Below are 12,006 nucleotides of genomic sequence, written 5' to 3'. Positions count from 1 at the left end.
GAGGGAGACCCCCACGGTTTGGCCACTTGCCTTGGGATGTCTTGAGACCCCTCTGCTGCCTCTTTACTTGGTCTCACTCTCATTTTTCCAAAAGGACAACATGTGCTGACTTGCAACCCAACTGTAGATTCTTGGCACAAAGCAGTTGTGGGTGGGTGTTTAGCTCTTTTCTTCCCGGGGAACAATGCTCTGGGTACAGTTCTTTAGTTGGTTAGTTGAGAGTCCTGAGAACAGAAAGAGACAAAAGGTGCATTTGTCATAACATCAAGAGTCACCAGAGGACTGGCGAGGGGACAGTGTGCACTGGCGTGCTATGGAAAGAAGGGCACAGGCCTTGTTTCTAATGAAGAAGATGGTATGGTGGCCTTGTGGATAGGGGCTGGGACACTTGGTGTCCTAGACATTCAGAGGTGCTTTATGGTTATGAAGTTCTTTATCCTACTCATAGAAACATCATAGAAACCTTGGGTGAGGGGCAGGAATCATGGCGATGTTGAAGAGGTGGGGACAGTGATGAATGATGGCCCACGGGCACTGAACCCTCATGACAGTCACCAGAAACTGTGCTTTGATTTTAGAAGTTTCCCCCAAATGCCAGGAAGCAGAAGCCACTTCCCTGCGCCTAGGGAAATGGAAGCTTATAGAAGTGAAGTCAGGTGCTCATAGAAATGCAATGGTAATGTACATGAAATGTAGCAGAACTGCAGTTTGAACTCAGATCTCTCCCACCTGGGGGCTTTAACTCTCTTTTATGGATGTAGTAGCTGAGGCTTAGAGCAAGCAAAACCAACTCAGGTTTTACAGTATGGACAGAGAAGAAATACTCTGGCTGATGGAAAAATTAGAGATGACAAATGTCTGGTTGGTGCCAGCCAGAACTGGGGTGGATCTGAGCCAAAAATCCTGGAGAATGCCACCTCCTTCCTTCCTTTTCCATTCAGGAGGACTTCCTTGGGGGACAAAAGCCCCTGTTCTTCCACTCTCTTCCATAATTCTGGGGATGACCCACCACTCTTACACGCACCCCCACCCCCAGCCACTTTACCTCTTTCCTACGGTTCTTTTTTTAAAAGATTTTATTTATTTATTTATTTATTTATTTATTTATTTATTTATTTATTTGACAGAGATCACAAGCAAGCAGAGAAGTAGGCAGAGAGGGGGGAAGCAGTTTCCCTGCTGAGCAGAGAGCCCAATGCGGGGCTCAATCCCAGGACCCTGGGATCATGACCTGAGTCAAAGGCAGAGGCTTAACCCACTGAGCCACCCAGGTGCCCCCTTTCCTACAGTTCTTAAGTCTTACTTTCAAAGACCTTTCCTGATAGTCTCTTGCGGAGAGAGATGTTAATTAAGAAATCGCATGAATTACCATTATAAATTGTGACTTGTGTCTGGTAGCAATCATAAGGAAGTACAGGAAGCCACAGTTTCTAACCCTGGGGATTCATGGAAGGCTTCCCGGAGGAAGTGACTTTGGATCTGGGACACATTGGTCTAGGTCAGAGTTTTCTTTGAAACCCCTGAGGCAGGGACAGGGAGCCTTAATAAAAGAGGAGGAGAAAATGGTAGAGGAGGAGGACGTGCCCTAAAATTTATTAATTCACCACTTGCAGCTTTGGGCCTTGATGAGATGAGGCTGGTCTGGGTCTCTGCCCTCTAGGGCAGTGGTTCTCTAAGTATGGTCCCTGGACCAGTGGGAGCAGCATTACCTGGGACCTTGCTAAAAATGCACAATTCTCAGGTCCTGCCACAGACTTATCTAATTGAAAACTTTGGGGAAGAAGCCAACGGTCTGTGTTTAAGAAGCCCTCTTGGCCATTCAGCCACCTGTTCAAGTTGAGAGCCACATTCTCTATGTCTACACTCAAACGCATTCACTCATCAAAGGTAGAATGATCCGATTCTTTCCCCCTCTCTCATGTTCTCCACATGAAAGAGGAATTCACAGATGACATTCTGAGAGAACAGTCGATAAGGAATCTGTAGCCATAGAGAGAAATGGGCCCAGTTGTTCAATGGGATTAGAGGTGGGGACAAAATACAAGGATTTTAGCAAATTGGAGGTTAATTTCCCAGGAGATGAGGCTCCAAGAGGTAAAAGCATATTGTTTGAGAGCTGGAAAGAACCTAGCCCATCATGTCGCACCCCCTGCCCCATCCCAGAATAGACCCGGTAGGCAGTATCTCACCCTTAAAAGCAGTTTTTTCCACTGTTGGCAAGTTGTGTCTGAGACGAAATACGCCTCCCTCTGACTTCCTTCCGTTGGCCTTAGTTCTCTGGACTCTTGCGGAAAACCCTTTCCTCCTTCCCCACAACCTCCCAAGGATGACAGTCATGCTGATCGGTGGTTCTTAGCAAAGATACAATCCCTGGCTGACTGAGGAGGAGAGAAACCCCAGACTTACAAACACTTGTGTTAAAGCAAGAGTGAACAGGATAGCAACATCAAGTACACGTGTCCTTTGGCTGGGCAGTCCGACTCAAGGGTGGCTGAGCAGACTGGCCCACATTCTGAAGAATGTTAAATAAAGGTCACAAGGAGCTGACTCCTAACTCTGGCCTGAGTCTTGGAAGCTCCCCAGCTCACTGGGCCCCTCCCATATGCTTTCTTTTAAGTCCTGCATTCGTGACTTGGACTGTGTATTTAAACCGCCCATGCTTATGTGTATTAACTATTTCATAGTCTCAGTTTCTGGAGGAAACCGTCCCCAGAACATGTTTCTTGGGTCACTCCGAGGCCCCTCATCAAAGCCAACCAGGCACAGGTCCGTTCGCATGTTCACTTAAACATTCTGCACATGAAGTTTCAGTCTAGCTGGGGCTAAGCAGTACCCATTTCTTCTTCGAACTGAGAAACCCAAGCCTAGGCAAGTTCGACTGTGAAGACTATGCTAACAAAAGACCCAGCTGAGAGAAAACAAAATTTGGCAGAGTATAAAAAAGCAACTTAAATTCATTCTCTTTCCAAACTTCTCTCCCCACAGCCTGGGAAGAGGGCAGGGAGGTGATTAGCGCTTCTGGGAGGGAGCCAGACTGAGGCCCAGGAGGAAATATAACACAGGGCTCTGCCTCTCAGCCCAGTTGTCCCCCTACCAGTCAGTTCCTCCCAGGCCTGGGAAGGCTCTTGGGGACACCACTGTCTGGAGATGATGTCAGATCAGCCCTTGAGTGTTGATAGGGAACTTATCATCCACCGAAACAAAACCTTGAGAGAAACTTACAATGCAATGGGTCTCTGACACTTCTTGCATAAGGATGGTCTTTGGAGAGTCACCTCGAGATCAAAGCTCACTCTTCTGAGGCTGCAGGCACAGCTTCTCTATTCTTCCTGTGATGTCGGACAACAATGTGAACACGAACTCTTAATCCGGCTTTGCACCAAAAGCTGGAAGCAGAGCTCATTTGCCCACCACCTCGTAACAACCAGAGCCAAATCTGTTTCATTTTTACCACGAAAAAGACTCCATCCTAGCACAACAGTCCTTTGCATTCAAGCCTCTTCACAGAGGAAGCAAAAGACTTTCTATCTCAAGCAAAAAATGCCAGCTATGTGCTCCCACAGGGTTCCAGTGCCCGTGAGGCTCAGGGCATCACGGATATCACAATGACCTCCCAGCTGATCTACCACTCAGTTCTCCTTTGTATAAAACTCCAGACACTGGCCAACAGGGCAGATCCCAAGCTTCAAACACAGGACAGTCCACCCTGTCCTCCCTGCCAGAAGCATCTCCCGACCTCACAAGCAGACTTAGGAATCTAGACAGACTAGGATCTGGGGCCCACACAGACTGGCCACATGCATAGTTTAGTTGTCTCAGGGGAGGGATGAATTCCCAGTTTGACCCAGTAAGTGCCGTCTGCTGTGTACCAGGCACAGGAGGGAGAGGAGTGGTGAGTGGTGGGGGCTGGGAGCAGAGTGAACTATGAAGTCCTCAAATAGCTCATAGGCAAAACACAGATGAAGCCCACATACACCCAAGAACAACGAGCCAGGCAGCCATCGTATCAGCAGTGAGGGCTTTACAGTAAGTGCTTTAGTTATCAGAAGAAATGCCTGGTGGATCCAAGAAGATGGATTTGACCTCAGATGTCAGCTAACCTGCCAGTTTCCCTGGGGAATGTCAGTCTCCTTTCCTCTGGCCCCTTAGGCCTCATCCCATCATCAGATTGACTGTTGCACCCAGCCCTCCCCAGCCCCCCTCAGTTGACTACAAAACATAGTGTTTTTTGTTAAAGATTTTATTTATTTGACAAAGAGAGAGAGCGCAAGCAGGGGGAGCGGCAAGCAGAAGGAGAGGGAGAAGCGGGCTCCCTGCTCTCCCTGCTGAGCAGGGAGCCCAATGCAGGACTCCTAGGACCCCGGGATCATGACCTGAGCTGAAGGCAGGCACTCAGCTGACTGAGCCACCCAGGTGTCCCCAAGACATACTGTGTTTTTATCAGCACCAGGATGCCTAGTGAATAGTATTTCATCTAGGCCTGTAAGAAGCTATTGAAAAAGGAAAAAGATGGGGCGCCTGGATGGCTCACTCTGTTGGGCATCTGCCTTTGCCTCGGGTTCCGCATCAGGCTCTCTGCTCATTGGGGAGTCTGCTTCTCCCTCTCCCCTGTTTGTCCTCTCTCTCTTTCTAATAAATAAATAAAATCTTTAAAAAAATTAAAAAGATGACATAAATCCCAATGGTTACCCTTGATGTATTGTTAAGCCAAAAAAGTTAGGTGCGGCATAAGGCGTAGAGTAAAATCCCCTTTGTATTACCACTGCTGCAAATGAAAATTACCATATCCATGTGTATTGGCTGCACCACGGGAAATGTCTGACTGTGCAGGTGAAAGATGGGGAGGGTTAGAGAAAAGTCATGTGCCATCTGCTCCTGCCTCTCCCTGCATATCACCTGAGACAGTCACTTCCTGCTCCTTCACTCTATGTGGGAGTAGCTCAGATCCTGGTACAGGGGTCCATGGAGTAAGATAGGGGCAGAAGGCTTGAGCAGAGCAGAACAGAAACAGGTGAGGCTTGAATGGCCTCAGGTATTACTCACCTATCTCCAGGGGCTGGGAGATGATAACCCAGTGAGATATTCCCTCCCAGTACTGCTTCTTCCTAAGAGACTAAAGGTCAATCCTGGGGCGCCTGGGAGTCAGTCCATTGAGTGGCTGCCTTAGGCTTGCATGATCCCAGTATCCTGGGATTGAGCCCCATATTGGGTTCTTTGCTCAGCAGGGGGCCTGCTTCTTTCCCCTCCCTCTGCTGCTTACCCGCTTATGCTCTCTCTCTCTGTCAAAAAAATAAATAAAATCTTTATTAAAAAAATATAAAAATTAAGGTCAATCCCTGAAACCCTGAACAAGGGAAATACTTGGGGCTAACAGAAATGTTCAACTGTGGGTTTGGTGGCCCAGGAATCTATATCCTAGAACTCAGCCTCTCCCATCTCCATGAATTCACTGGGACTGCCTCACACTAGGCTCTAGCCTTGGGCTCTAACCCTGAACACATTCCAAGACAGAGCGGCAGATAACCCTTAAGTGAAAAAACTCACCAGGCAACTAATTAGATATCTGAGGAAAAAAACTACCTGAAAACAACATCAAAAACCAGGCAATATATACCATCTGAAGCAGAAATATAGAATAGGCAGACCAAGAATATAAAATAAAGATGATAGATATTTAAATAAAAAATTTTAAAGGATAGATATACTTGAGATAAAGAAAAATGGTGTGAAATAAGATGAAATTATTTAAATTTGGAGGTATTATACATGAAAAACATAATACAGAGTTGAAAAACAACATAATAGAAAATTAGGCATATATACATATGTGCATGTGTGTGTGTGTGTGTGTGTGTGTGTCACCAAAAGCTTGAGACATGAAAGAAAAACTAATAATCTAAACTAAACTTCATTAAAATTAAAACCTCTTTCTCTTTGGGAGACACTGTTAGAAAATAAAAGGCAAAACATAATAAATAGATACATCTATTAGAAAGGATACAGGTGAAGAAAGAATTGCTGAGTTGGAAGATTAGATTGAGGAATTCTCCTAGTAAGTAGTGGGGAAAGAAAAAGAAGTAGAAAAGTTAAACAATATGGAAGAGAGAAGTAGAAGTGTCAATATTTGTATAATAGAGGAGCTTCAGAAAAAGAGAAAAATAAAAATAGAAAATATTTAAAGAAAAATACATTTCCTACAATTAAGGAAAAAAATGAAGGACCTCAGATTGAAAAGACCATAAATGGGCACCTGGATTGTGCAGTCAGTTAAACATCTGACTCTTGGTTTCGGCTCGGTCAGGATCTCAGTGTTGTGAGATCAAGCATTGCCTCAGGTTCTGTGCTCAACTCGGAGTCTGCTTGAGATTCTCTCTTGCTTGTTTTCTCTCTCTCTCAAATAAATAACAAATAAATATTAAAAAGAAAAGAAAAGGCCATAGAGTGATAAGCAAAAGATAAAAGGAAATATCCACCCAGAATATCATAGACAAAACAAACAGAAAAGTCTAAAAGCTTCTAGAGAGATACCAATCACCCAAAAAGGAATAAGAACTAGATTGACATTAGGCTTTTTAACAACAAAAAGGAACTAGGAAAACAATGAATTTAATGAATTGAAAGGAAAGGATTCTTAAATCTAGAATTTTATACCCAGTCAAATGATCACTTAAGTATAAGGGCACAGTAAAAATATTTTTAATATGTAAATCCTCAACTTGCTGCATAAAGTCTCTCCTTGAAAATACTTTTGAAGAAAGTAGTCAAGTAAGTGAAAGTTTGTCAATAACAACACAGAACTAATATTCTAGGTTCTCTTCTGCAGGAGTTGGAGAGACCAAAGTACATAAAAATATGCTAAAATACTTGTCTTCTTTGGAAAAAGATATACCTATCAACCTCTTAATTCCACTGTCCCAAAAATGAGAAGAAAAGAGATAAATGAAATATATGTAAAAGGAAACATAGGTCAAAATAAATTAAAAGAGACATAAAATCAAAAATAATTTTAAAAGTTCAAATATATTGATAATTATAGAAATGTAAATGTACTAGACAACAAAAATACTGCCAGATGCTATTTTGAAGAAGTATGTCTGAAGTGTGACCAAAGAGTTGACTGCAAAAGAATGAAGAAAGATCTATCAGGTGACTTAGTCACCAAAAGAAAGCTGGTGAATTAATATCAGACAATACAGACTATAAAATGAAAGGCATCATTAGACAAAGAGGGTAATTACAAGGATATTAAAATTTTAACTTATGAAGAATGTACTAAAGTTTTAATAAACCGGCCTTAAGGGGCACCTGGATGGCTCAGTCCATTAGGTGTCTGCCTTCAGCACAGGTCATGATTGTTCTGGGATCGAGCCCTGCTTTGTGCTCCCTGATAAGCAGGTAGTTTGCTTCTCCCTCTCCCTCTGCCCCTCCCCGAGCTTGTGCTCTCTCTTTCTCTTTCAAATAAATAATCTTTTTTAAAAAAATTGACCTTTAAATAATTAAAGTAAAAATTGTTGGACCTATTGGAAGCATCTAACAATTCTGCATTTTAAGAAGAGATTTAAATATATTTCTCTCTGTTGTTAGGTCGAGCTAACAAGCCAAGTCAACAAAGACACAGAAGAGCTGAACAACAAAATTACAAGTTTAATCTAATAGACGTATATAGAACTTTTTGTTTAACAGAGATTATATATTGTTTTCAAGCATACATGAAATATTTGCCAAGAAAACTTTAATAGATTTCTAAAACATAAATATAGACTAGGGGTTAGCAAACTACAGCCTGCAGGCCAAATCCAGTCTGACACCTGCTTTTAAAAATAAAGTTTTATTTGAACATAGCCATCCCCATTCATTTACATATTGTCTATAGAGACTTCTGTGCTACAATGGTACTGACTATATGATTCACAAATCCTAAAATATTTATTATCTGGCCTTTTACTGAATAAGCTTGTGGACCCCATATCCTATGGTCAATACACAATTAAGTCAGATATTAACAAAACGATAAATTTTGAAACTTCATATTTTATGAAAGTAAAAACTTAGAAGTTCTTTTAAATAATGAGTAAAATAAGAAATCATACTGAGGATTCAAAATATTTGAAATTGGTTTGGCTATAGAAGTAGCAGCAGATGACTCTACTCACTGTAACAATTAGGGAAAAAATGGGTAGCTGAAAAAAAATCACATTTCTTTTTAGAGACATTAAAAGCTATAGATACAAAGGAGTCTGATGAAACTAAATTCCAAGGCAGAAAGAACTCTTCTAAGGTCAATGGAGATTAGCAACTGCTTTCTTCTGAAGGCATTTGCTGAGTCTGGGCATGGACTGATAGAAATTGGGCTTCTCAGAAAGGCAAACCTGCTGACAGAGAGAATGAGAAAAAAAACAGCTTTTAATGACCATGTAGGTTGGCTTGACAAAGTAGAATCTCAAGAAGGCTCAAGCACACAGCTAGTTTCCCCACCTGCCAGTGCTCCAATAATCTGGGCAATAGAGGAGTCTAGGGGTTAGAATGGGAATTCAGGGGAAGATTTCCTGAAATATTATGTTTGAGAAAAAGAAGTCTACCTGAAAAAAGGATCTGCAATAAAAACAAGTTAAGCATCAATCTTAAGATATTGGAAACTAAAAGTAAACTGATCCAGCTCAATTTAAAACTGGATTGAAGCAATGAGTCTATCATTTCAGCTGTCTCAGAGAAGAAAGGATTGTTCTCTCTCTGGGAAAAAACAACATCTACTCAGATTCTATGGCTATTATTACACAGACAGAGAGAGAAAGAGAGAAGTAATGCCAATAAGTAAGAAAATGTGACCTATAAGCAAGAGAGAAAATAAACAATAAAAAACAGTCTTATAGGGGGGCGCCTGGGTGGCTCAGTGGGTTAAGCCGCTGCCTTCGGCTCAGGTCATGATCTCAGGGTCCTGGGATCGAGTCCCGCATCGGGCTCTCTGCTTGGCAGGGAGCCTGCTTCCTCCTCTCTCTCTCTGCCTGCCTCTATGCCTCTATGCCTACTTGTGATCTCTGTCAAATAAATAAATAAAATCTTTAAAAAAAAAAAAAAAACAGTCTTATAGGTCACCCAGAATTGAAATTAGAATTAGTAGACAAGGGCCTTAAAATAACTATTATAAATATGTTGAAGAAAATAAAAGATGGGCAAAATGGATAAAAAGATAAAGAATGCCCACAAAGAATTGTTAAAAAAAGAAAAGAAAAGAAAAAGAAAAGAAAAACTCATGGATATTCTATAATTGAAAAAACACAGTATTTTAAATTAAGAATTAATTAATCCATCTTTACACTCTCCCTAAGCCTCACTCCAGGTGGCCATTGTCTCCCAGAAAGAAGCTTGAGCACAGATCTGGTGCCCCAGGTTTTGCAACTGACACCCAGAGGATACCCCTTGATTATGTGGCTCTAGTGGTCAGTAGGCCTTACATTCCAGGATCTCACAGAACTGTAACAAACAAACAAACAAAACAGTTTTTAACTGCTTATCCTCTCAGGGCACAGTGCAGAGGCAGTAGACTGAAATATCCAGTTTTTCTACCTAAGGCCTACTTAAAGATCTTAAGACTACAGCCTGAGGGTCACTAATTCAAACACATATCTAGGGACCAACTGCAATCCCCTACAGAGAAAGAGAGGCTGGCAGGTACAATGTTAACACTCTCCCTTTCTCCTCCCTTAGGTCTCTTGTGTCTCCATGAAAGGAACTTGTGAGTAAGCCTGGCACCCTGGCTTTTGTGGCCATGGCCCAGAAGATACAACTCTTGATAGGCTGGCTCTGGTGGCCAGAATGGCTTGTATTCATAGGTTCAAAAGGACTCTAGCAAACACAGAAACAGTTCTTAATGGGCTATCCTCGCAGCAATCAGTGCAGAGGAAACAAAGAGAAATGCCCATCTCCCCATATTCCCATGAAAGAGGTGTAGTTGCACACCTTAAAAGCTGCTGCCTGAGATGAGATCTTCTAATCAGTCTCCATCTAGATGCTGAAGGAGATTCTCTCTTCTGGGACACTGACATACCTTGGCATGCTCTCAATGACTAGGAGGCACTAAGAACAAAGAAAGCTACTTGGACAATTACAAAGGTTTGAGAGACAACAAACAGCTAGGGTAGGATTGAATGATAAAGTTCTTCTCCTACCTGAGGCCACTCTTTCCAGACTGGGAGGGGTGGCTGTATTATCCAGTGCATAGAAACCAACTTAGAGAATCAAGAAAAATGACAAACAGAAGAATATGTTCCAAATGAAATAACAATATAAAGGCCAGAAAAGCACTTTATGAAACAGAGATAAGGGATTAACCTGATAAAAAAAGAGTTCAAAAAAATGGTCATAAAGATGCTTGCCACTGTCAGGAAAACAATGCAGAAACAAAAGGAGAATTTCAACTAGAAGATTTAAAATATAAGATAATGCAAAAAATAAAAAATAAATAAAATAAAATATATGATAATGCCAAACAGAAATCATAGAGCTGACGAATACAACTAAACTGAAAAATTCAATAAAAGGGCTCAACATCAGACTAGATGAAACAGAAGAAAGGATCAGCAAACTAAAGACAGTGCAGTGGAATGCACCCAATCAGCAGGGCAAAAAAGAAAAAAAAGAATAAAAAAGAATGACTTACCAGTCATATAGAGAACATTCCATCCAAAAGCAACAGAATACATATTCTTTTCTAGCACACATGGAACATTCTTCAGGATAGATCTTATGTTAGGCCACAAGATAAGTCTTAATAAATTTAACAAGACCCGAAATCATTTGAAGCATCTTTTTTGATCACAATGGTATAAAACTAGAAATCAATTACAAGAAGAAAACTGGAAAATTCACAAATACATGGAGAATAAACAACATGTTACTGAATGACATGTTGAAAAAGAAACCAAAAGAGAAGTTAAAAAAAAAATCTTGAGATGAAATAAAATGGAAATATATCAGAACTAATGGGATGCACCAAAAGCAGTTATAAGAGAGATGTTTCTAGTGATAAACACCTACATTAAGAAACAGCAAAGATCTCAAATAAACAATCTAACTTTACACCTAAACGAAGTTAAAAAAAAAAAAAAAAGAGCCCAAATTTAGTAGAAGGAAGGAAATAACAATGATCAGAATAGAGATAAGTGAAATAAAGATATTGAAAGACAATAGAAAATATCAATGAACCTAAAAGCTGTTTGTTTGTCTGTTTGTTTGTTTGTTGTTTAAGATAAACTAAACAAAACTTCAGCTAGATTCTCCAAGAAAAAAGGACTCAAGTAAATAAAAATCATAAATGAAAGAGGAGATGTTACCACAGATTCCACAGAAATACAAAAGTTGATAAGATTCTAATATGAACAGTTATATGCCAACAAAATGGAAAATTTAGAAGATATAAATTCTTAGAATACAAAACTATAGACTAAACCATGAAAAAATATAAAATCTAAAAATATAAAAAGACTAATAAAAATATAAAAAGACTAATAAAACACATTTAAGGTCAATTAATTTTCAACATAGAACCAAGACTATATATTGGGAGAAGGATAGTATCTTTAATAAATTGTGTTGGGAAAACTGCACAGCCATGTAACAAAAAATGAAAGTGGACCACTATCTTATGCCATACACAAAAGTGAACTTAAAATGAATTAAACACTTGAACCTGAGGCCTGAAACCACACAACTCCTAGAAGAAAACAAAGGGTAAGCTCTTTTACATTATCACTATATCAAACTAAGATGCTCTGTACAGCAAAGGGAACTACCAACAAAATGAGAAGGCAACCTAAAGAATGAAAGAATATATTTTTAAATCATATGACTGATAGGGCCTTAATATCCAAAATATTTTTTTTAAGATTTATTTATTTTTAAGATTTTATTTATTTGACAGAGAGATCACAAGTAGGCAGAGAGGCAGGCAGATAGGGATGGGGAAGCAGGCTCCCTGATAAAAAGAGAACCCAACGTGGGGCTCCATCC

The 12,006-nt window shown here is 40.5% G+C and overlaps 1 protein-coding gene across 1 annotated transcript in view; it reads right to left on the bottom strand.

Moving 5' to 3' along the window:
• The window catches only part of HK1 (hexokinase 1), a 112,652-nt gene that overhangs the window by 87,390 nt on the left and 13,256 nt on the right, over positions 1-12,006 (bottom strand). Inside the window, exon 2 of the mRNA XM_082715231.1 lies at positions 31-224. The gene's annotated coding sequence lies outside the window, so the exon portion shown is untranslated. The remainder of the gene's footprint in view (positions 1-30; positions 225-12,006) is intronic.

Source organism: Mustela nivalis, assembly GCF_964662115.1.
Source record: "Mustela nivalis genome assembly, chromosome: 2".
Classification (NCBI taxonomy): domain Eukaryota; kingdom Metazoa; phylum Chordata; class Mammalia; order Carnivora; family Mustelidae; genus Mustela; species Mustela nivalis.
The sequence above is the reverse complement of the archived record's forward strand: the minus strand, read 5'-3'. Positions and strand labels throughout refer to the sequence as shown.